Raw genomic sequence first — 25,366 nt, 5'->3', positions numbered from 1 at the left:
TTTGACAGCATTTTATCGTTAGTTATTAACTAAACAGATCGCTCATCATTAAACGGTAAAGTTATAGAAAAACAAAATAAATAAGTAGTTATTTCATTTAGAAATAAAAGTATTCTTTTATTTTCATGTGTAGAATAATAATTTTTTTTTTTTGTGATTAAATCTTGTTGAGTCAAACAGTTTTATGTTAGTAAAAAACAAGCAAAAAGTAGCAGTATAAACTTTTTAGTTAAATGAATGTATTTAAATTTTAATTGCTTTACTACTTGATATACTATACAACATAATACAGTTATTTATACACAAAATACTTAAATATAACAAATAAAAAGTTCTAAGAATCATAAAAAATAACTGTTTTTAAAAGCGCCTGGCTTGGTTTAGGTAAGTGTTATAATTTAATGCTAAAAAGATAAATATTGTATTTTGAATAAAACCTACCATCTATAGACAAGGAAATTTTATGGATAAAATAGTTTACTGTCAGTTTTTTTGTCTATCTTCATTAAAACTTTGAAACAAACCATTTTATAAAGTCTCCTTGAGCACCAGTAATGACATGTTTGAAATGTATCTATTAAAGAGCTTATTCAGTGAGCTTTACCTGCTTGTACTAAATGGTTGTTTATTCATATCCTAATTAAAAGAGTTTTTATATTAGAAAGTTATTGGTGTTTATATCATAAAAATGTGTACTAATTATAAATTTTCAAAATAATTTAAGCTTTTACTACAAAATACGTTTTATCTATAAACGGTCTAATGATCATCTCATAATTATTACTCTTAGATAATAACAATGCATAAACTTATTAAATTTATTGCAATCGTTTTTAGCATAAAAATATCTCAATTAAAGAAATAAGAGTTGATCTAGTTATCAATTATATGTTTGTACAACTAGTAATTAACAGTTGTAAAAATTTATACCAGTCACTCAACTGACAAGAACTTTAACACAAATGACATTTCAACTCTGTTAAAGTGTTAAAAAATAACTGGTTGCTTGTTGTTAATGTAAAAAGAGTTAGATATATTGTCTCGTTAATTAGTTAATTTTCTCAAAATAAAAACAGTTTTTTTCTACTAAACTGACAAGTATTGTGTCAACATTTTGATTTTCAAATATTGAGATTAAAGATTTCAGTCTACAATAACTAAAATATAATTGTCAAAAGTTATTTTGTTAGAAATATTCTTATTTCAAACTAAAATTTACTTTTTGTATAGTTCAAACTAATGTAAAAACAAATACAAACAATTTCATATTAAACAAAAGAATCTTTTGTTGCTGTCAGCATGAAAAAAACTGTTAATTACTTACTATTAATTAATCGACTAAAAACTATAATAGGCTGTATAAAAGTTAACAAGCTTATTTACAAAATACACAACAGTATTTATTTAGTTAGTCTATATTTTTTTGTAAATAATGCTATCAAAATCCACACAAACTTTTACAAACTAATTTATTTTCGAAATCTGCTCTTATTAAAGCTTGCAGTTTTGATTGAGTCTAAAAGAAAACATTATGTAAGAGTACTTTTGGAGGATAGCTGAACAAATTTATATCCATTTTTGACTTTCAAATGTCCCATAAAATATTTCTGAATGGATGCTTATGCTGATAAGCATTTATTGTAAACAATTTTAACATCTTTTGATGTTTTATGACATCATAATCACACAAATGAGCAATTTTTTTGTAATATTGTACCTTATGCAAATTTAAAATATAATTTAATCCCTACAGTTTATAGGAAAATGAGACAAATTAGTTTTTACTTTAGTTAATGCAGCATAATTATTACATCGCATCTATAAAAATTTATTAAAAACTGCACTGTTTAAACATTCCAGTCAAATTTAATAAAGGGCTTCTTTTTGTTTGCAACATTTTAAATAAGCATGGTGTTTCTTATTTCAGTTTGTTTAAATAGTTTAATTCAATAATAGCTGAAAAAAATTTAAAACTTTAAATTTAATTTGAGGTATTTAATTTAGAATATTACAATTTTAGTGTCAGTTCGTATATTATTGTAGATCTACTTTTCAATATAATTAGAAAATTAATTGCAGTTATGAATGGTTTTTTCATTTCCATAGTATCATATTGCTTTTATAAAGCTTTCTAATATTACATATACAGTATTAAATTCCATCATAACATATACGAACTTCAATTAAATTAAGGCATGCTTTTCATGTGTTTAAAAAAAATTTATTGTACAATTTTTTGGTTACACTTGTAAAAATTCCAAACAAACCTTTTCAGTATGTAAATCCCCTTGAGCAATCAGCTACGATTCATTGATTGAGTTGGTCTCCACGTTTACTACTCAGTTTACCACTTCCACTCGAAAAGCTCCAAGATTCCCACGGGTATGTCAATATCCAAAGGTGCTACTACTGGTCAACCTGATACAAGAAAAATAGAAGAATTGTACGTTTCGGACGAAATTATGTTCAAAAAAACCAGTAGGTCACAAAACCTTATATGTGAAGTATACTGTAAAATAAACAGTCGATGAGCATTATAATTAAACAGAAATTGTTTCTAGATAATTCAAATGTTTCATGTGTGTATTTTAAAAACTTTAAAACAACTGCTTTAATTTTTTGAGTATGTGATAACTACAATTTATTTAATTTTTCTAATATCTAATTATGTGTAATGAGATTAAACATTTTGTCAACCCTTTTAAATAAAGGGTTTTTGGTGCTTTTATTAGCTAAGGAGAGTGTAGAGTTATTAAACTGTTTGAACAGTATTTTATTATTAGTTATTAACTAAACAGATCGATCATTGTTAAATGGTGAAAAAATAGATAAACAAATTAAATAAGTAGTTATTTCATTTAAAAATTAAAAACTTTTTTACCTTTAAGTGAACAAAATCAAAAATTTTACTTTTTATGATTAGATCTTGTTGAGTCAAACAGTTTTATGTTAGTAAAAAACAAGTAAAAAGTAAAAGTATAAAGTTTTTTATTAAATGATTGTATTCAAATTTTAATTGCTTAACTAATTGATATACTATACAACATAATACAGTTATTTATACACAAAATACTTAAATACAACAAAAAAAAGTGTAAAGAATCATAAAAAATAACTGTTTTTAAAAGTGCCTTGCTTGGTTTAGGTAAGTATTATAATTTAACGCTAAAAAGATAAACATTGTATTATAAATAAACCTACCATCTACAGACAAGGAAATTTTATGTATAAAATAGTTTACTGTCAGCTTTTTGTGTCTATTTTCATCAAAATTTTACAAAAAACCATTTTATAAAGTCTCCTTGAGCACTAGTAATGACATGTTGAAAATGTATCTTTTAAAGAGCTTATTCAGTGAGCTTTACCTGCTTGTACTAAATGGTTGTTTATCCATATCCTAAGTAAAAGAATTTTTATATTAGAATGATATTGGTGTTTATATCATAAAAATGTGTACTAATTATAAATTTTCAAAATAATTTAAGCTTTTTCTACAAATTACATTTTATCTATAAACTGTCTATTGATCATCTCAAAATTATTACTCTTAGATAATAACAATGCATAAACTTATTAAATTTATTGCAACCGTATAAAGAATGAAATATCTCAATTAAAGAAATAAAAGTTGATCTAGTTATCAATTATATGTTTGTACAACTAGTAATTAACAGTTGTAAAAATTTATATCAATTAATCAACTGACAAGAATTTTAACACAAATGACATTTTAACTCTGTTAAAGTGCTAAAAAATAACTGGTTGCTTTTTATAAATGTAAAAAAAGTTAGATTTATTGTGTGGTTAATGAGTTAATTTTCTTAAAATAAAAACAGTTTGTTTCTAATAAAATGACAAGTATTATGTCAACATTTTGATTACAAATATTGAGGTTAAAGATTTCAGTCTACAATAACTAAAAAATGATTGACAAAAGTTATTTTGTTAGAAATATTTTTTAAAAAAAGAAGTTATTTAAAAAAAGTTAGGATAATCTAAGAACAGAATATCAATTTAAAACAAAGTCAGCAACTACAACACTTTGAGCTTCTTATACAATGACAATTTTGATACTTTCATAACTTTATGTTCTGCTATACAGATGTTTGTTAGTAAGCATAGTTTAATTAAACTTTCTTCTGAGAAAATTAAAGTATAAATAATTTAAAAAGGAGCTTTGTTTGTTATACCTAAAGCTTTCTTCGAAAGTTTATAAACTTTTTAGTAAGCTTTAAATGGTAGCTATTAAACAATATTGAAGAAAGGGTGAATCTAACATAAGTAAACTCTATGGCTCTATAAACAAAAAAATAAATAAACTTATTAACATTTTTATTAAATATCTTAAAAGGTAAATAGTTATGAAACAAACATAGTTGACACTTTGACTAAAACTAAGCGTTGCCACTCTTTGATTCAAAAAGTTGTCCTGAGTGATAAAAACTATCTTGAATGACCTTAAACTGTCTTAATTCATGTTGGTTTTTTTAATAGACTAATCAAATTGAAATATTTTTTTAGCTTCAAAAAATCAAACTCTTTAACAGAAATGGTTATAAAATCAAAAAAAAAAATTGAAAATGAATTAATTTAATCACACCCAAGATCTAAAAAACAATGGTCTTAAAACCTTAAAAACTTATAAAAATACTATGATCCTGAGTTATCTGTCCTGAGTTGTCCAGAGTTGTCCTTGGTTATTCTAAGATTTTTTACAATCTGTCCAGAAGTATTTGATTATTTTGAATATCATGAGTTTGTGGCAGCCCCAGTAAGAAGTTAAAATTTATTTATAAAATAGTGTTATTTAATTTAATATAAAACTGGATCAACTATTCTTTATTTATTTTATTTTATTAATGTTATATAACTTTTATAATGACGGAGTTCATTTTTGTGATGGGCTTGTGTTTTAAAAATTCTTAATGCCATAAAGTAATAAATCAAACTTCTTTGAGATTAAATACATTCAATTACTAGTAAAGTTCCATTAAAATCTCAATATTGCTTTACTGAACTTATTTAAGTTATTATTAAAATTTTGACTTATGTGTTTTTGCATTTCCACTGCAATCTTTATACAAGAGTACTACCTAATTTACTTACACTATCAATACTTTTAGAATATATGCCAAAACTTGAAAACTTTTATACTTTTTTAAAAAAACCTATGTAACTTCCATTTAAGTTTTTAAACATTTGAGTAATTTTGAACAAAAGATTAATTTTTAATTTGTATTTTCAGGTTGCTTTTATCATAGAAAAACTACTGAGCTACTAAGCCATAAGTGAAAAGGTTTTTTTCATTTTGGTTATTAAATTCAATCTAAAAAATAACAGTTTGTTTACATCTTAGAATTTAAAATTACTTTTGATATGTATTTGATCAATTTAGGAAGATTTTAATTGGTACCATATGAAAGGAATAAACTAAATCAGTTAAATTTAATCATTTAAATATATTTTAATATATTTTAAAGATTTTGTTTCAAAGTCTCTGTAACTAATTTTATTTAAAAAGAATCATCATAATAAAACTTAAATTTGAAATGTTGTAAAAAACACTTGTCTTATCTTTTAAACCTTGATCTAACCTACTATATCAAAAATTTAGTAAAAGTAACTTATACTTAATCCACTTTAATCAAAAATTACCAGAAACACATTTATCCATAACTGATATTAACAATTTGATTGTTAAAAAAATTAAATTTAGATACTTACTTAACTGAAAAGAGATGAAACAAAATATTATAAAACTTAATTTTGACTAACCAATGTGCCATGATAATTTTTTTCTTTAGCTATACATTTATACTTAATTAATAAAAATTAGTAATTAGTATTTTTGTTTTAAAGATTAAATTATATTATTACATTTATTTTTTTAACAATAATATACAAGATTAAATAAACATAAAAATGAAAATGAAAAATTTTATTGACTAGCAACTAATAACTGGGTTTTCAATTGGTTTTGAGAAATTCCTGTGAGATTTTCACAAGTACAAGATTTTAGATGTACTTTTAATATATAACTAATTTAAATGTAAAAAGGATGTTATAAATAGCATAACATTGACATAGATACAGTAAAGCTACTCTAAATATGTTTTAAAATATAAAAAAATATATAATAATAATAAAAAATATCTAAATAATGGACTTTTAGTGTGGAGTCAAAATGTCATTACTTTACATTAAAAAGTTGTAAAAATCCAGAATTTTTTTTAAAATTTTCCATCTTTAGGTTTTTAAAGTTTTTTGGCAGCTCTGTAATTATCATAAAATAATGAAAATTAGATATGTTATATATTTTAAATGTTTTAAATAAGTTGATACAAAAATAGTCTGAGTTTTAACAAAAATTAAACTATTTCTGCTTGGACTGAGTTTCTTAAAGATCATATTTGAGTTAGTCTATATCAGCTTAAGTTTAAAAAAACAATAAATTACCTTGGGTATGCTGACTGTTTGGTATTCCTGTTAAAAACACCTTAAGTGACTTGACATTTAAAAAACAACACAAGGATTTTTTCAGAAATCATGATTTAAAACAAAAAAGTGAGGACACATTTTAAAACTCAAAAGCAAGTGTTTACCAATTAGATAAAATGTTATATACTACTTAATCTACTACAAATAGTGAATAAAAACTTTAATAGTCAGTTCTACATGACATATTACCATTTTAACTCATAGAATGATAAAAACTGTTTAAGCTATTTAAACTGAAAGAAAAAATTAAAATACTACTACATTTATTCACTTGAATTTTTTCTTATCAATTTAAATAATATTTTCAATAACAAAAACATACTTAAGGTCCAGAAGGTAATGCAAAGGATCAATCAAAGTCCATATAAACAACCAAATAGAGAAGCTTCATGTTCTTTGTACAATAGTAATGTTGTTTTTACATACAAAGTCTATTGTTACAATGTAAACAAAATCCATTTTGTGTTTAACATTCGTGTAAACAAAAATGCAATTTGATCAAATACCAAAGACTGAATATTGAAGTCGTTTGACAATCTTAATTCTTTTAGAGGTATAAATGCATCTAAGATTTTAAAATAACTTGTTTTAGTAATCAGTTTAAATAAATAAATAATGTTAATAACATAACTGTTCAATGAAATAATTTATTTCAAAAGTAAATTTATATTATAAACTAGAGAGTTAACAAAACTAATCGTTTAATATGAAAATTAAGAATAAACAAATTGTCGTACTATAAAATACTATTGTAAACTTAGTGAGTTGAATAAAATAAAACTTTAAAATTATGATTAAAAGAAAAATGAGAAATAATTGCAATTCATAACTTCATAAATCTTTTAGTTTTCTTTTATACTTGAATAAACTAAAAACATTTGCCATTTTTTAGATTCATTGAGACGCATCGACTAGAAAGTAAATGCAGAAATGTTATTCGAATTGTTAAATTATATTTTTTAAATTTTAAGTTTATATTAAAAATTTTTAACTTAATTTCTTTATTCAACAAGTTAATTAGAAGTGTTAGAATAAGGTTTTTTCAAACACTTTTTAAACTTGAACAATTTTAGTATATCTTTTTAAGATTGCTTAAAAAGTTTAAAAGCTGTTTTACGGCGAAGTTCCAATGAATAAGTTAGTATTCAATAAATGTTTAATATAAAATCGTTTTACAAACTAAAATGCTTTTTTTAGCAAAATTATAGTATGTTACTAAAACCAAAACTTAGATTTTATATTAAGACGGTAAGTATCATGATACTATTTTTTTTTGTTATCAGTCTACAAAAATAAGCAGATCTTTAAATGGTACATCTAAAAGATGTTAGTTCATATATAATTAAAAAATAAGCACAATATAGTTAGTAAAAAATACTATTTTCTTTTTTACAGCTTTTCAAAAAGTGTAAAGAACTTAAACAAAACAAAAGTTATAATACTAAAACTACTATAACATTAGATACAATTCAAAACACTTGTTTTTAAACAAAGAAAATTGCAATAAATAGTTGGTTTCTTTAGAAGGACAAGTTTTCTAGTTACTTGAAAGCTTAGGTAGGTATCAACAAAGCTCATGTCGACAAAACATTTTTAATCTTAATTGTAGACATTAGTTATAGTTAAATTGTAAGTCTATAAACTATAACGTTTTTATTTTGAACTCTGAAAATACCAACTAGTTATTCGGATTGGTTTAAAACAGATTATAAATACAAGTTTCAAAAAGTTAAATTTATCAAGTTTAAAACTAATGTTTAACAGTAGTCAGATCTATCAACCACACAAATAACGTCATCACTATAAATTATTACTTTATTTTTATAATTTTTTTTTGAAAAATGGCTTAACGAAAACTTGTAATTTGTATGTGAATAAATATTGTGTACAACTTAATAAAATCTAAAATATGTTATGAATCTTCCTATATTATTATTATAAAATTATTAGGTGAATGTCTAATTAAGCCTGAAATATAGAATTCGTAGTAAAAATAAATTAATTAAATTGTTTCGAATAGTTATTGTCATTTGCTATACAGTAATCACTAATTACTAAAATTTGAACAAACGTTGTTGTAAACAGATTAAAGAAAACTTCAGTAACAAAAGCAAACATTTTGTTTGTTGTCAAATGTTGACTACGGAACTTCACATATAGTTTCAAAAAAAAAAATTCCATAACGAATATAATTAGGTTAAAATGCTTAGTTTTAAACATATGCTTTTGAAAAGTTAAACTACACAATTGGATTAATAATAACAGTGCCTTTCTTTTTAATTAACATAATTAAAAATCAATAAGTAATTCAACGTTGATGCTTTTATCTTAACTTGTTTAGATAATATATAAGAATGTAATAAAAGTTTAAGTAACTTTTTGATATCAGTTTAGTTTTACAATTAAAATTTACTCACAAGTTTACAAAAGTTATAATTAGCTTATTAATTCGCAATTCATAAAATAAAGTGAATACAATAAGTGCTACTAAAAAAAATGTTATTGTTTGTTTAGCTAATGGTGAAATATCTTATTATTATAACCATAACAAAATAATGACATATAATTAGCTTTTTTCGAAATATAAAACTTAAAAATTGAACATTTAGTTTAAAACGGATTTTAAATGTATTTTTATTTCAATAACATCAATCTGGATAAAATTTATATTAAACTGTTAGCATGAATTTACTTGACTATGTGCTTTAACGAAAAAAAAAAAGAAACTTTAAAATCATTGAATTAATTGAGTTTAGTCACTGCTCTGTTACATTGTATGACATTTCAACTTGAGTTTTAATGATTTTGTGCCATAATAAAATTTATTATTTGATAAAAAACAATATAAAAATATTAATTAACTAATAAACACCTAAACTTATTTATAATCATATTAACCAGTTTGTTGTTTTTATAAACTTACTTTACATGACATTATAAGTTTTCACAATACCAGATTGCAAAACTAAAAGAAAAATAACTGTTAAGACAAAAAATTCTGTCATTTCTTGTTTTTATATAAATTGATGAAAAATAGTTTAATAAATAAAACCTATGAAGTCTGAAGTGTTAACTTTTTAAAAGTATGGGAATAATTCGTTAGACTGTAAACCTAATAAAGTTTTTTTTTTTAAATTAAGTTTATTAAAAAAATAATACATCGATACCAGTACCAAACTATAAATATGGTTTAAATAGTACACTGGTTTAACTTTAGCATTTTATTTTATAACTGAATATTTTCAAAACTTTTGCCTTTGTAAAACACTTAAAAAGTCTTTAGCTTAATCATATCTACATAACTACAGTTTGTTCAGATAAAAACTGATTGTTAGTAACAAAACAAATCGCTAAGTATTATTTTAAACAAATTAAGTTAATCTTTGTAAAGCAGCTGTTATTTTTTGGAAGGAGAGCTGTATACTTTTCCGTAGAAACTTAATAAAAAGAAATAAAAACTTTATCATAAGTTACAAAAAATTTACTACCGAGTTTTATCAACACAAAAGTTTTCAATAACAGCTTCAAATAACAAACTAGTATTAATTAAAAACTTTTAAAAGTATGAACATATGTATATTTAATTAATCACAGTTAAACTAAAAATATAATTTCTAGTATACGTACAAATTCTTTATTTGCTTGACCATTTTTTCCATACTTTATACTTTATAGCTATTTATGTGAATTAACATTACATTCACATAAGCACAAACGAAATGCTATAAAATATGGCAAGTATGGCAAGGACTTGTTTGTTAACGCTTTTTATTTATAAACATTTTGGTAGTAAACTACATAGTTTTTATCTTATTAAATCTAAAAAAAGACTCATTTTCATATTTAGAGTATTAAAAATTTATACACTGACTATTGTTTAAATGATACTATTGCAATGTTTTAAAGTTTTATCTTTTATTAAAACGAAGACACTAATTGTTAAACACATTAAAAACTCGCATTCCTTTGTATTTTGAGATATAGATAAATATAATGATTGTTTATATACAAAGTTTGGAAGACTTAGATTTTGTTATTATATACTTTACTTAGGTAGTTTAGTCGTTAAGAAGGTCCAAGTTTTAAAACTTTTTACATTTTTAAATAACAGTAGTGTTTTACTTTCTAGTTTTATTGAAAATGCAATATCTAAATATCTTTTTATAATTATACTCATTAAAAATTTATTTATTTTTCCGTAGTAGAATCTATAATTTTTTTCAAAACTTTAAGGAAAATGTTAAATTTAATTTTTCAATACATCTAAAAGAATTAACGATACAATCATACTTTTTAAATTTGTGATACACTGTTTTAAATAGTAATAATATTTAATTATTTTAATTTAATTCCTTTCAATTTAATACATTGGAAAAACATTATTTTATTAAACAATGATTTCTAAACAAAAAATCATGATAGCGATGAAGAAATGTACAAAGCAAGATAAAAACATTTATTTAAAGTGTCACATGCTAAAATTATATTTTGTTGGAACATTAGTTTAAATAAATTAAACTCGATTTTTAAAATAAATAAAGCTTGTTAAATATTAACTTTTATATTTATTCAAAACAATGCTAAATACTATACTAAGTTCAAAATAAATCTTGTCAATTTCATAAAAATGTTGAAACTGTCTATAAACATTTAACTTTGATTACGATTTTTTTTTTCTAGCCTAGTATTACTTTTTGCCCCATTATCTTTTTGCACTTTTTTAGTTAAAGGACGATATTTGCGCTAAAAATATGTAAAATAGCTACTTTCGCCCTACTTTCGTTGAAATATTTTTACTTTTTTTAAAGCCTGAAACGGTGAATCTAGGTAAAGGGCGGAGGCCAGGGTCGGTTTTACTTTTTTTTAAAGCCTGTCACACTGAATTCCGGTAAGTGTCCTACGACCGTTTCGTTTTTACTTTTTTTTAGTCGCCAGTCACACCTCATTCAGGCGTGTATACGACTTTAATTTTTACTTTTTTTAAGTTGCAGGTCACCTCGGAATTCACTGTGTTTCAGACCTAACAGTTTTTACTTTTTTTTTTCAGATCGAAAACGCCAAAGTGTTTCCACTCTAAGCAACTTTTACTTTTTTCAACCTACAAAAACGTCAAAATTTCGAATTTTCATAGCCCGAAAACTAAAATTTTCCCACCCGAATTTGGTACCAAAAATGACCTCTACCGGACCAAAACCGGTGTTTTCGCTCTCCCACGGGACCCCCAAAACGAGTTTTCGCGCGCCCCTCCCCCCTAAAATTTTCCCGGCACCGTTTGTTGGACCGTCGAATCGCGCTGCACCCCATTATCTTTTTGCACTTTTTTAGTTAAAGGACGATATTTGCGCTAAAAATATGTAAAATAGCTACTTTCGCCCTACTTTCGTTGAAATATTTTTACTTTTTTTAAAGCCTGAAACGGTGAATCTAGGTAAAGGGCGGAGGCCAGGGTCGGTTTTACTTTTTTTTAAAGCCTGTCACACTGAATTCCGGTAAGTGTCCTACGACCGTTTCGTTTTTACTTTTTTTTAGTCGCCAGTCACACCTCATTCAGGCGTGTATACGACTTTAATTTTTACTTTTTTTAAGTCGCAGGTCACCTCGGAATTCACTGTGTTTCAGACCTAACAGTTTTTACTTTTTTTTTTCAGATCGAAAACGCCAAAGTGTTTCCACTCTAAGCAACTTTTACTTTTTTCAACCTACAAAAACGTCAAAATTTCGAATTTTCATAGCCCGAAAACTAAAATTTTCCCACCCGAATTTGGTACCAAAAATGACCTCTACCGGACCAAAACCGGTGTTTTCGCTCTCCCACGGGACCCCCAAAACGAGTTTTCGCGCGCCCCTCCCCCCTAAAATTTTCCCGGCACCGTTTGTTGGACCGTCGAATCGCGCTGCACCCCATTATCTTTTTGCACTTTTTTAGTTAAAGGACGATATTTGCGCTAAAAATATGTAAAATAGCTACTTTCGCCCTACTTTCGTTGAAATATTTTTACTTTTTTTAAAGCCTGAAACGGTGAATCTAGGTAAAGGGCGGAGGCCAGGGTCGGTTTTACTTTTTTTTAAAGCCTGTCACACTGAATTCCGGTAAGTGTCCTACGACCGTTTCGTTTTTACTTTTTTTTAGTCGCCAGTCACACCTCATTCAGGCGTGTATACGACTTTAATTTTTACTTTTTTTAAGTCGCAGGTCACCTCGGAATTCACTGTGTTTCAGACCTAACAGTTTTTACTTTTTTTTTTCAGATCGAAAACGCCAAAGTGTTTCCACTCTAAGCAACTTTTACTTTTTTCAACCTACAAAAACGTCAAAATTTCGAATTTTCATAGCCCGAAAACTAAAATTTTCCCACCCGAATTTGGTACCAAAAATGACCTCTACCGGACCAAAACCGGTGTTTTCGCTCTCCCACGGGACCCCCAAAACGAGTTTTCGCGCGCCCCTCCCCCCTAAAATTTTCCCGGCACCGTTTGTTGGACCGTCGAATCGCGCTGCACCCCATTATCTTTTTGCACTTTTTTAGTTAAAGGACGATATTTGCGCTAAAAATATGTAAAATAGCTACTTTCGCCCTACTTTCGTTGAAATATTTTTACTTTTTTTAAAGCCTGAAACGGTGAATCTAGGTAAAGGGCGGAGGCCAGGGTCGGTTTTACTTTTTTTTAAAGCCTGTCACACTGAATTCCGGTAAGTGTCCTACGACCGTTTCGTTTTTACTTTTTTTTAGTCGCCAGTCACACCTCATTCAGGCGTGTATACGACTTTAATTTTTACTTTTTTTAAGTCGCAGGTCACCTCGGAATTCACTGTGTTTCAGACCTAACAGTTTTTACTTTTTTTTTTCAGATCGAAAACGCCAAAGTGTTTCCACTCTAAGCAACTTTTACTTTTTTCAACCTACAAAAACGTCAAAATTTCGAATTTTCATAGCCCGAAAACTAAAATTTTCCCACCCGAATTTGGTACCAAAAATGACCTCTACCGGACCAAAACCGGTGTTTTCGCTCTCCCACGGGACCCCCAAAACGAGTTTTCGCGCGCCCCTCCCCCCTAAAATTTTCCCGGCACCGTTTGTTGGACCGTCGAATCGCGCTGCACCCCATTATCTTTTTGCACTTTTTTAGTTAAAGGACGATATTTGCGCTAAAAATATGTAAAATAGCTACTTTCGCCCTACTTTCGTTGAAATATTTTTACTTTTTTTAAAGCCTGAAACGGTGAATCTAGGTAAAGGGCGGAGGCCAGGGTCGGTTTTACTTTTTTTTAAAGCCTGTCACACTGAATTCCGGTAAGTGTCCTACGACCGTTTCGTTTTTACTTTTTTTTAGTCGCCAGTCACACCTCATTCAGGCGTGTATACGACTTTAATTTTTACTTTTTTTAAGTCGCAGGTCACCTCGGAATTCACTGTGTTTCAGACCTAACAGTTTTTACTTTTTTTTTTCAGATCGAAAACGCCAAAGTGTTTCCACTCTAAGCAACTTTTACTTTTTTCAACCTACAAAAACGTCAAAATTTCGAATTTTCATAGCCCGAAAACTAAAATTTTCCCACCCGAATTTGGTACCAAAAATGACCTCTACCGGACCAAAACCGGTGTTTTCGCTCTCCCACGGGACCCCCAAAACGAGTTTTCGCGCGCCCCTCCCCCCTAAAATTTTCCCGGCACCGTTTGTTGGACCGTCGAATCGCGCTGCACCCCATTATCTTTTTGCACTTTTTTAGTTAAAGGACGATATTTGCGCTAAAAATATGTAAAATAGCTACTTTCGCCCTACTTTCGTTGAAATATTTTTACTTTTTTTAAAGCCTGAAACGGTGAATCTAGGTAAAGGGCGGAGGCCAGGGTCGGTTTTACTTTTTTTTAAAGCCTGTCACACTGAATTCCGGTAAGTGTCCTACGACCGTTTCGTTTTTACTTTTTTTTAGTCGCCAGTCACACCTCATTCAGGCGTGTATACGACTTTAATTTTTACTTTTTTTAAGTCGCAGGTCACCTCGGAATTCACTGTGTTTCAGACCTAACAGTTTTTACTTTTTTTTTTCAGATCGAAAACGCCAAAGTGTTTCCACTCTAAGCAACTTTTACTTTTTTCAACCTACAAAAACGTCAAAATTTCGAATTTTCATAGCCCGAAAACTAAAATTTTCCCACCCGAATTTGGTACCAAAAATGACCTCTACCGGACCAAAACCGGTGTTTTCGCTCTCCCACGGGACCCCCAAAACGAGTTTTCGCGCGCCCCTCCCCCCTAAAATTTTCCCGGCACCGTTTGTTGGACCGTCGAATCGCGCTGCACCCCATTATCTTTTTGCACTTTTTTAGTTAAAGGACGATATTTGCGCTAAAAATATGTAAAATAGCTACTTTCGCCCTACTTTCGTTGAAATATTTTTACTTTTTTTAAAGCCTGAAACGGTGAATCTAGGTAAAGGGCGGAGGCCAGGGTCGGTTTTACTTTTTTTTAAAGCCTGTCACACTGAATTCCGGTAAGTGTCCTACGACCGTTTCGTTTTTACTTTTTTTTAGTCGCCAGTCACACCTCATTCAGGCGTGTATACGACTTTAATTTTTACTTTTTTTAAGTCGCAGGTCACCTCGGAATTCACTGTGTTTCAGACCTAACAGTTTTTACTTTTTTTTTTCAGATCGAAAACGCCAAAGTGTTTCCACTCTAAGCAACTTTTACTTTTTTCAACCTACAAAAACGTCAAAATTTCGAATTTTCATAGCCCGAAAACTAAAATTTTCCCACCCGAATTTGGTACCAAAAATGACCTCTACCGGACCAAAACCGGTGTTTTCGCTCTCCCACGGGACCCCCAAAACGAGTTTTCGCGCGCCCCTCCCCCCTAAAATTTTCCCGGCACCGTTTGTTGGACCGTCGAATCGCGCTGCACCCCATTATCTTTTTGCACTTTTTTAGTTAAAGGACGATATTTGCGCTAAAAATATGTAAAATAGCTACTTTCGCCCTACTTTCGTTGAAATATTTTTACTTTTTTTAAAGCCTGAAACGGTGAATCTAGGTAAAGGGCGGAGGCCAGGGTCGGTTTTACTTTTTTTTAAAGCCTGTCACACTGAATTCCGGTAAGTGTCCTACGACCGTTTCGTTTTTACTTTTTTTTAGTCGCCAGTCACACCTCATTCAGGCGTGTATACGACTTTAATTTTTACTTTTTTTAAGTCGCAGGTCACCTCGGAATTCACTGTGTTTCAGACCTAACAGTTTTTACTTTTTTTTTTCAGATCGAAAACGCCAAAGTGTTTCCACTCTAAGCAACTTTTACTTTTTTCAACCTACAAAAACGTCAAAATTTCGAATTTTCATAGCCCGAAAACTAAAATTTTCCCACCCGAATTTGGTACCAAAAATGACCTCTACCGGACCAAAACCGGTGTTTTCGCTCTCCCACGGGACCCCCAAAACGAGTTTTCGCGCGCCCCTCCCCCCTAAAATTTTCCCGGCACCGTTTGTTGGACCGTCGAATCGCGCTGCACCCCATTATCTTTTTGCACTTTTTTAGTTAAAGGACGATATTTGCGCTAAAAATATGTAAAATAGCTACTTTCGCCCTACTTTCGTTGAAATATTTTTACTTTTTTTAAAGCCTGAAACGGTGAATCTAGGTAAAGGGCGGAGGCCAGGGTCGGTTTTACTTTTTTTTAAAGCCTGTCACACTGAATTCCGGTAAGTGTCCTACGACCGTTTCGTTTTTACTTTTTTTTAGTCGCCAGTCACACCTCATTCAGGCGTGTATACGACTTTAATTTTTACTTTTTTTAAGTTGCAGGTCACCTCGGAATTCACTGTGTTTCAGACCTAACAGTTTTTACTTTTTTTTTTCAGATCGAAAACGCCAAAGTGTTTCCACTCTAAGCAACTTTTACTTTTTTCAACCTACAAAAACGTCAAAATTTCGAATTTTCATAGCCCGAAAACTAAAATTTTCCCACCCGAATTTGGTACCAAAAATGACCTCTACCGGACCAAAACCGGTGTTTTCGCTCTCCCACGGGACCCCCAAAACGAGTTTTCGCGCGCCCCTCCCCCCTAAAATTTTCCCGGCACCGTTTGTTGGACCGTCGAATCGCGCTGCACCCCATTATCTTTTTGCACTTTTTTAGTTAAAGGACGATATTTGCGCTAAAAATATGTAAAATAGCTACTTTCGCCCTACTTTCGTTGAAATATTTTTACTTTTTTTAAAGCCTGAAACGGTGAATCTAGGTAAAGGGCGGAGGCCAGGGTCGGTTTTACTTTTTTTTAAAGCCTGTCACACTGAATTCCGGTAAGTGTCCTACGACCGTTTCGTTTTTACTTTTTTTTAGTCGCCAGTCACACCTCATTCAGGCGTGTATACGACTTTAATTTTTACTTTTTTTAAGTCGCAGGTCACCTCGGAATTCACTGTGTTTCAGACCTAACAGTTTTTACTTTTTTTTTTCAGATCGAAAACGCCAAAGTGTTTCCACTCTAAGCAACTTTTACTTTTTTCAACCTACAAAAACGTCAAAATTTCGAATTTTCATAGCCCGAAAACTAAAATTTTCCCACCCGAATTTGGTACCAAAAATGACCTCTACCGGACCAAAACCGGTGTTTTCGCTCTCCCACGGGACCCCCAAAACGAGTTTTCGCGCGCCCCTCCCCCCTAAAATTTTCCCGGCACCGTTTGTTGGACCGTCGAATCGCGCTGCACCCCATTATCTTTTTGCACTTTTTTAGTTAAAGGACGATATTTGCGCTAAAAATATGTAAAATAGCTACTTTCGCCCTACTTTCGTTGAAATATTTTTACTTTTTTTAAAGCCTGAAACGGTGAATCTAGGTAAAGGGCGGAGGCCAGGGTCGGTTTTACTTTTTTTTAAAGCCTGTCACACTGAATTCCGGTAAGTGTCCTACGACCGTTTCGTTTTTACTTTTTTTTAGTCGCCAGTCACACCTCATTCAGGCGTGTATACGACTTTAATTTTTACTTTTTTTAAGTTGCAGGTCACCTCGGAATTCACTGTGTTTCAGACCTAACAGTTTTTACTTTTTTTTTTCAGATCGAAAACGCCAAAGTGTTTCCACTCTAAGCAACTTTTACTTTTTTCAACCTACAAAAACGTCAAAATTTCGAATTTTCATAGCCCGAAAACTAAAATTTTCCCACCCGAATTTGGTACCAAAAATGACCTCTACCGGACCAAAACCGGTGTTTTCGCTCTCCCACGGGACCCCCAAAACGAGTTTTCGCGCGCCCCTCCCCCCTAAAATTTTCCCGGCACCGTTTGTTGGACCGTCGAATCGCGCTGCACCCCATTATCTTTTTGCACTTTTTTAGTTAAAGGACGATATTTGCGCTAAAAATATGTAAAATAGCTACTTTCGCCCTACTTTCGTTGAAATATTTTTACTTTTTTTAAAGCCTGAAACGGTGAATCTAGGTAAAGGGCGGAGGCCAGGGTCGGTTTTACTTTTTTTTAAAGCCTGTCACACTGAATTCCGGTAAGTGTCCTACGACCGTTTCGTTTTTACTTTTTTTTAGTCGCCAGTCACACCTCATTCAGGCGTGTATACGACTTTAATTTTTACTTTTTTTAAGTCGCAGGTCACCTCGGAATTCACTGTGTTTCAGACCTAACAGTTTTTACTTTTTTTTTTCAGATCGAAAACGCCAAAGTGTTTCCACTCTAAGCAACTTTTACTTTTTTCAACCTACAAAAACGTCAAAATTTCGAATTTTCATAGCCCGAAAACTAAAATTTTCCCACCCGAATTTGGTACCAAAAATGACCTCTACCGGACCAAAACCGGTGTTTTCGCTCTCCCACGGGACCCCCAAAACGAGTTTTCGCGCGCCCCTCCCCCCTAAAATTTTCCCGGCACCGTTTGTTGGACCGTCGAATCGCGCTGCACCCCATTATCTTTTTGCACTTTTTTAGTTAAAGGACGATATTTGCGCTAAAAATATGTAAAATAGCTACTTTCGCCCTACTTTCGTTGAAATATTTTTACTTTTTTTAAAGCCTGAAACGGTGAATCTAGGTAAAGGGCGGAGGCCAGGGTCGGTTTTACTTTTTTTTAAAGCCTGTCACACTGAATTCCGGTAAGTGTCCTACGACCGTTTCGTTTTTACTTTTTTTTAGTCGCCAGTCACACCTCATTCAGGCGTGTATACGACTTTAATTTTTACTTTTTTTAAGTTGCAGGTCACCTCGGAATTCACTGTGTTTCAGACCTAACAGTTTTTACTTTTTTTTTTCAGATCGAAAACGCCAAAGTGTTTCCACTCTAAGCAACTTTTACTTTTTTCAACCTACAAAAACGTCAAAATTTCGAATTTTCATAGCCCGAAAACTAAAATTTTCCCACCCGAATTTGGTACCAAAAATGACCTCTACCGGACCAAAACCGGTGTTTTCGCTCTCCCACGGGACCCCCAAAACGAGTTTTCGCGCGCCCCTCCCCCCTAAAATTTTCCCGGCACCGTTTGTTGGACCGTCGAATCGCGCTGCACCCCATTATCTTTTTGCACTTTTTTAGTTAAAGGACGATATTTGCGCTAAAAATATGTAAAATAGCTACTTTCGCCCTACTTTCGTTGAAATATTTTTACTTTTTTTAAAGCCTGAAACGGTGAATCTAGGTAAAGGGCGGAGGCCAGGGTCGGTTTTACTTTTTTTTAAAGCCTGTCACACTGAATTCCGGTAAGTGTCCTACGACCGTTTCGTTTTTACTTTTTTTTAGTCGCCAGTCACACCTCATTCAGGCGTGTATACGACTTTAATTTTTACTTTTTTTAAGTCGCAGGTCACCTCGGAATTCACTGTGTTTCAGACCTAACAGTTTTTACTTTTTTTTTTCAGATCGAAAACGCCAAAGTGTTTCCACTCTAAGCAACTTTTACTTTTTTCAACCTACAAAAACGTCAAAATTTCGAATTTTCATAGCCCGAAAACTAAAATTTTCCCACCCGAATTTGGTACCAAAAATGACCTCTACCGGACCAAAACCGGTGTTTTCGCTCTCCCACGGGACCCCCAAAACGAGTTTTCGCGCGCCCCTCCCCCCTAAAATTTTCCCGGCACCGTTTGTTGGACCGTCGAATCGCGCTGCACCCCATTATCTTTTTGCACTTTTTTAGTTAAAGGACGATATTTGCGCTAAAAATATGTAAAATAGCTACTTTCGCCCTACTTTCGTTGAAATATTTTTACTTTTTTTAAAGCCTGAAACGGTGAATCTAGGTAAAGGGCGGAGGCCAGGGTCGGTTTTACTTTTTTTTAAAGCCTGTCACACTGAATTCCGGTAAGTGTCCTACGACCGTTTCGTTTTTACTTTTTTTTAGTCGCCAGTCACACCTCATTCAGGCGTGTATACGACTTTAATTTTTACTTTTTTTAAGTTGCAGGTCACCTCGGAATTCACTGTGTTTCAGACCTAACAGTTTTTACTTTTTTTTTTCAGATCGAAAACGCCAAAGTGTTTCCACTCTAAGCAACTTTTACTTTTTTCAACCTACAAAAACGTCAAAATTTCGAATTTTCATAGCCCGAAAACTAAAATTTTCCCACCCGAATTTGGTACCAAAAATGACCTCTACCGGACCAAAACCGGTGTTTTCGCTCTCCCACGGGACCCCCAAAACGAGTTTTCGCGCGCCCCTCCCCCCTAAAATTTTCCCGGCACCGTTTGTTGGACCGTCGAATCGCGCTGCACCCCATTATCTTTTTGCACTTTTTTAGTTAAAGGACGATATTTGCGCTAAAAATATGTAAAATAGCTACTTTCGCCCTACTTTCGTTGAAATATTTTTACTTTTTTTAAAGCCTGAAACGGTGAATCTAGGTAAAGGGCGGAGGCCAGGGTCGGTTTTACTTTTTTTTAAAGCCTGTCACACTGAATTCCGGTAAGTGTCCTACGACCGTTTCGTTTTTACTTTTTTTTAGTCGCCAGTCACACCTCATTCAGGCGTGTATACGACTTTAATTTTTACTTTTTTTAAGTCGCAGGTCACCTCGGAATTCACTGTGTTTCAGACCTAACAGTTTTTACTTTTTTTTTTCAGATCGAAAACGCCAAAGTGTTTCCACTCTAAGCAACTTTTACTTTTTTCAACCTACAAAAACGTCAAAATTTCGAATTTTCATAGCCCGAAAACTAAAATTTTCCCACCCGAATTTGGTACCAAAAATGACCTCTACCGGACCAAAACCGGTGTTTTCGCTCTCCCACGGGACCCCCAAAACGAGTTTTCGCGCGCCCCTCCCCCCTAAAATTTTCCCGGCACCGTTTGTTGGACCGTCGAATCGCGCTGCACCCCATTATCTTTTTGCACTTTTTTAGTTAAAGGACGATATTTGCGCTAAAAATATGTAAAATAGCTACTTTCGCCCTACTTTCGTTGAAATATTTTTACTTTTTTTAAAGCCTGAAACGGTGAATCTAGGTAAAGGGCGGAGGCCAGGGTCGGTTTTACTTTTTTTTAAAGCCTGTCACACTGAATTCCGGTAAGTGTCCTACGACCGTTTCGTTTTTACTTTTTTTTAGTCGCCAGTCACACCTCATTCAGGCGTGTATACGACTTTAATTTTTACTTTTTTTAAGTCGCAGGTCACCTCGGAATTCACTGTGTTTCAGACCTAACAGTTTTTACTTTTTTTTTTCAGATCGAAAACGCCAAAGTGTTTCCACTCTAAGCAACTTTTACTTTTTTCAACCTACAAAAACGTCAAAATTTCGAATTTTCATAGCCCGAAAACTAAAATTTTCCCACCCGAATTTGGTACCAAAAATGACCTCTACCGGACCAAAACCGGTGTTTTCGCTCTCCCACGGGACCCCCAAAACGAGTTTTCGCGCGCCCCTCCCCCCTAAAATTTTCCCGGCACCGTTTGTTGGACCGTCGAATCGCGCTGCACCCCATTATCTTTTTGCACTTTTTTAGTTAAAGGACGATATTTGCGCTAAAAATATGTAAAATAGCTACTTTCGCCCTACTTTCGTTGAAATATTTTTACTTTTTTTAAAGCCTGAAACGGTGAATCTAGGTAAAGGGCGGAGGCCAGGGTCGGTTTTACTTTTTTTTAAAGCCTGTCACACTGAATTCCGGTAAGTGTCCTACGACCGTTTCGTTTTTACTTTTTTTTAGTCGCCAGTCACACCTCATTCAGGCGTGTATACGACTTTAATTTTTACTTTTTTTAAGTCGCAGGTCACCTCGGAATTCACTGTGTTTCAGACCTAACAGTTTTTACTTTTTTTTTTCAGATCGAAAACGCCAAAGTGTTTCCACTCTAAGCAACTTTTACTTTTTTCAACCTACAAAAACGTCAAAATTTCGAATTTTCATAGCCCGAAAACTAAAATTTTCCCACCCGAATTTGGTACCAAAAATGACCTCTACCGGACCAAAACCGGTGTTTTCGCTCTCCCACGGGACCCCCAAAACGAGTTTTCGCGCGCCCCTCCCCCCTAAAATTTTCCCGGCACCGTTTGTTGGACCGTCGAATCGCGCTGCACCCCATTATCTTTTTGCACTTTTTTAGTTAAAGGACGATATTTGCGCTAAAAATATGTAAAATAGCTACTTTCGCCCTACTTTCGTTGAAATATTTTTACTTTTTTTAAAGCCTGAAACGGTGAATCTAGGTAAAGGGCGGAGGCCAGGGTCGGTTTTACTTTTTTTTAAAGCCTGTCACACTGAATTCCGGTAAGTGTCCTACGACCGTTTCGTTTTTACTTTTTTTTAGTCGCCAGTCACACCTCATTCAGGCGTGTATACGACTTTAATTTTTACTTTTTTTAAGTCGCAGGTCACCTCGGAATTCACTGTGTTTCAGACCTAACAGTTTTTACTTTTTTTTTTCAGATCGAAAACGCCAAAGTGTTTCCACTCTAAGCAACTTTTACTTTTTTCAACCTACAAAAACGTCAAAATTTCGAATTTTCATAGCCCGAAAACTAAAATTTTCCCACCCGAATTTGGTACCAAAAATGACCTCTACCGGACCAAAACCGGTGTTTTCGCTCTCCCACGGGACCCCCAAAACGAGTTTTCGCGCGCCCCTCCCCCCTAAAATTTTCCCGGCACCGTTTGTTGGACCGTCGAATCGCGCTGCACCCCATTATCTTTTTGCACTTTTTTAGTTAAAGGACGATATTTGCGCTAAAAATATGTAAAATAGCTACTTTCGCCCTACTTTCGTTGAAATATTTTTACTTTTTTTAAAGCCTGAAACGGTGAATCTAGGTAAAGGGCGGAGGCCAGGGTCGGTTTTACTTTTTTTTAAAGCCTGTCACACTGAATTCCGGTAAGTGTCCTACGACCGTTTCGTTTTTACTTTTTTTTAGTCGCCAGTCACACCTCATTCAGGCGTGTATACGACTTTAATTTTTACTTTTTTTAAGTCGCAGGTCACCTCGGAATTCACTGTGTTTCAGACCTAACAGTTTTTACTTTTTTTTTTCAGATCGAAAACGCCAAAGTGTTTCCACTCTAAGCAACTTTTACTTTTTTCAACCTACAAAAACGTCAAAATTTCGAATTTTCATAGCCCGAAAACTAAAATTTTCCCACCCGAATTTGGTACCAAAAATGACCTCTACCGGACCAAAACCGGTGTTTTCGCTCTCCCACGGGACCCCCAAAACGAGTTTTCGCGCGCCCCTCCCCCCTAAAATTTTCCCGGCACCGTTTGTTGGACCGTCGAATCGCGCTGCACCCCATTATCTTTTTGCACTTTTTTAGTTAAAGGACGATATTTGCGCTAAAAATATGTAAAATAGCTACTTTCGCCCTACTTTCGTTGAAATATTTTTACTTTTTTTAAAGCCTGAAACGGTGAATCTAGGTAAAGGGCGGAGGCCAGGGTCGGTTTTACTTTTTTTTAAAGCCTGTCACACTGAATTCCGGTAAGTGTCCTACGACCGTTTCGTTTTTACTTTTTTTTAGTCGCCAGTCACACCTCATTCAGGCGTGTATACGACTTTAATTTTTACTTTTTTTAAGTCGCAGGTCACCTCGGAATTCACTGTGTTTCAGACCTAACAGTTTTTACTTTTTTTTTTCAGATCGAAAACGCCAAAGTGTTTCCACTCTAAGCAACTTTTACTTTTTTCAACCTACAAAAACGTCAAAATTTCGAATTTTCATAGCCCGAAAACTAAAATTTTCCCACCCGAATTTGGTACCAAAAATGACCTCTACCGGACCAAAACCGGTGTTTTCGCTCTCCCACGGGACCCCCAAAACGAGTTTTCGCGCGCCCCTCCCCCCTAAAATTTTCCCGGCACCGTTTGTTGGACCGTCGAATCGCGCTGCACCCCATTATCTTTTTGCACTTTTTTAGTTAAAGGACGATATTTGCGCTAAAAATATGTAAAATAGCTACTTTCGCCCTACTTTCGTTGAAATATTTTTACTTTTTTTAAAGCCTGAAACGGTGAATCTAGGTAAAGGGCGGAGGCCAGGGTCGGTTTTACTTTTTTTTAAAGCCTGTCACACTGAATTCCGGTAAGTGTCCTACGACCGTTTCGTTTTTACTTTTTTTTAGTCGCCAGTCACACCTCATTCAGGCGTGTATACGACTTTAATTTTTACTTTTTTTAAGTTGCAGGTCACCTCGGAATTCACTGTGTTTCAGACCTAACAGTTTTTACTTTTTTTTTTCAGATCGAAAACGCCAAAGTGTTTCCACTCTAAGCAACTTTTACTTTTTTCAACCTACAAAAACGTCAAAATTTCGAATTTTCATAGCCCGAAAACTAAAATTTTCCCACCCGAATTTGGTACCAAAAATGACCTCTACCGGACCAAAACCGGTGTTTTCGCTCTCCCACGGGACCCCCAAAACGAGTTTTCGCGCGCCCCTCCCCCCTAAAATTTTCCCGGCACCGTTTGTTGGACCGTCGAATCGCGCTGCACCCCATTATCTTTTTGCACTTTTTTAGTTAAAGGACGATATTTGCGCTAAAAATATGTAAAATAGCTACTTTCGCCCTACTTTCGTTGAAATATTTTTACTTTTTTTAAAGCCTGAAACGGTGAATCTAGGTAAAGGGCGGAGGCCAGGGTCGGTTTTACTTTTTTTTAAAGCCTGTCACACTGAATTCCGGTAAGTGTCCTACGACCGTTTCGTTTTTACTTTTTTTTAGTCGCCAGTCACACCTCATTCAGGCGTGTATACGACTTTAATTTTTACTTTTTTTAAGTCGCAGGTCACCTCGGAATTCACTGTGTTTCAGACCTAACAGTTTTTACTTTTTTTTTTCAGATCGAAAACGCCAAAGTGTTTCCACTCTAAGCAACTTTTACTTTTTTCAACCTACAAAAACGTCAAAATTTCGAATTTTCATAGCCCGAAAACTAAAATTTTCCCACCCGAATTTGGTACCAAAAATGACCTCTACCGGACCAAAACCGGTGTTTTCGCTCTCCCACGGGACCCCCAAAACGAGTTTTCGCGCGCCCCTCCCCCCTAAAATTTTCCCGGCACCGTTTGTTGGACCGTCGAATCGCGCTGCACCCCATTATCTTTTTGCACTTTTTTAGTTAAAGGACGATATTTGCGCTAAAAATATGTAAAATAGCTACTTTCGCCCTACTTTCGTTGAAATATTTTTACTTTTTTTAAAGCCTGAAACGGTGAATCTAGGTAAAGGGCGGAGGCCAGGGTCGGTTTTACTTTTTTTTAAAGCCTGTCACACTGAATTCCGGTAAGTGTCCTACGACCGTTTCGTTTTTACTTTTTTTTAGTCGCCAGTCACACCTCATTCAGGCGTGTATACGACTTTAATTTTTACTTTTTTTAAGTCGCAGGTCACCTCGGAATTCACTGTGTTTCAGACCTAACAGTTTTTACTTTTTTTTTTC

Source organism: Thalia democratica, chromosome 5 (genome assembly GCF_965202585.1).
Source record: "Thalia democratica chromosome 5, ktThaDemo2.hap1.1, whole genome shotgun sequence".
Taxonomy (NCBI): Eukaryota; Metazoa; Chordata; class Thaliacea; order Salpida; family Salpidae; genus Thalia; species Thalia democratica.
This window is presented reverse-complemented; position numbering follows the sequence as displayed.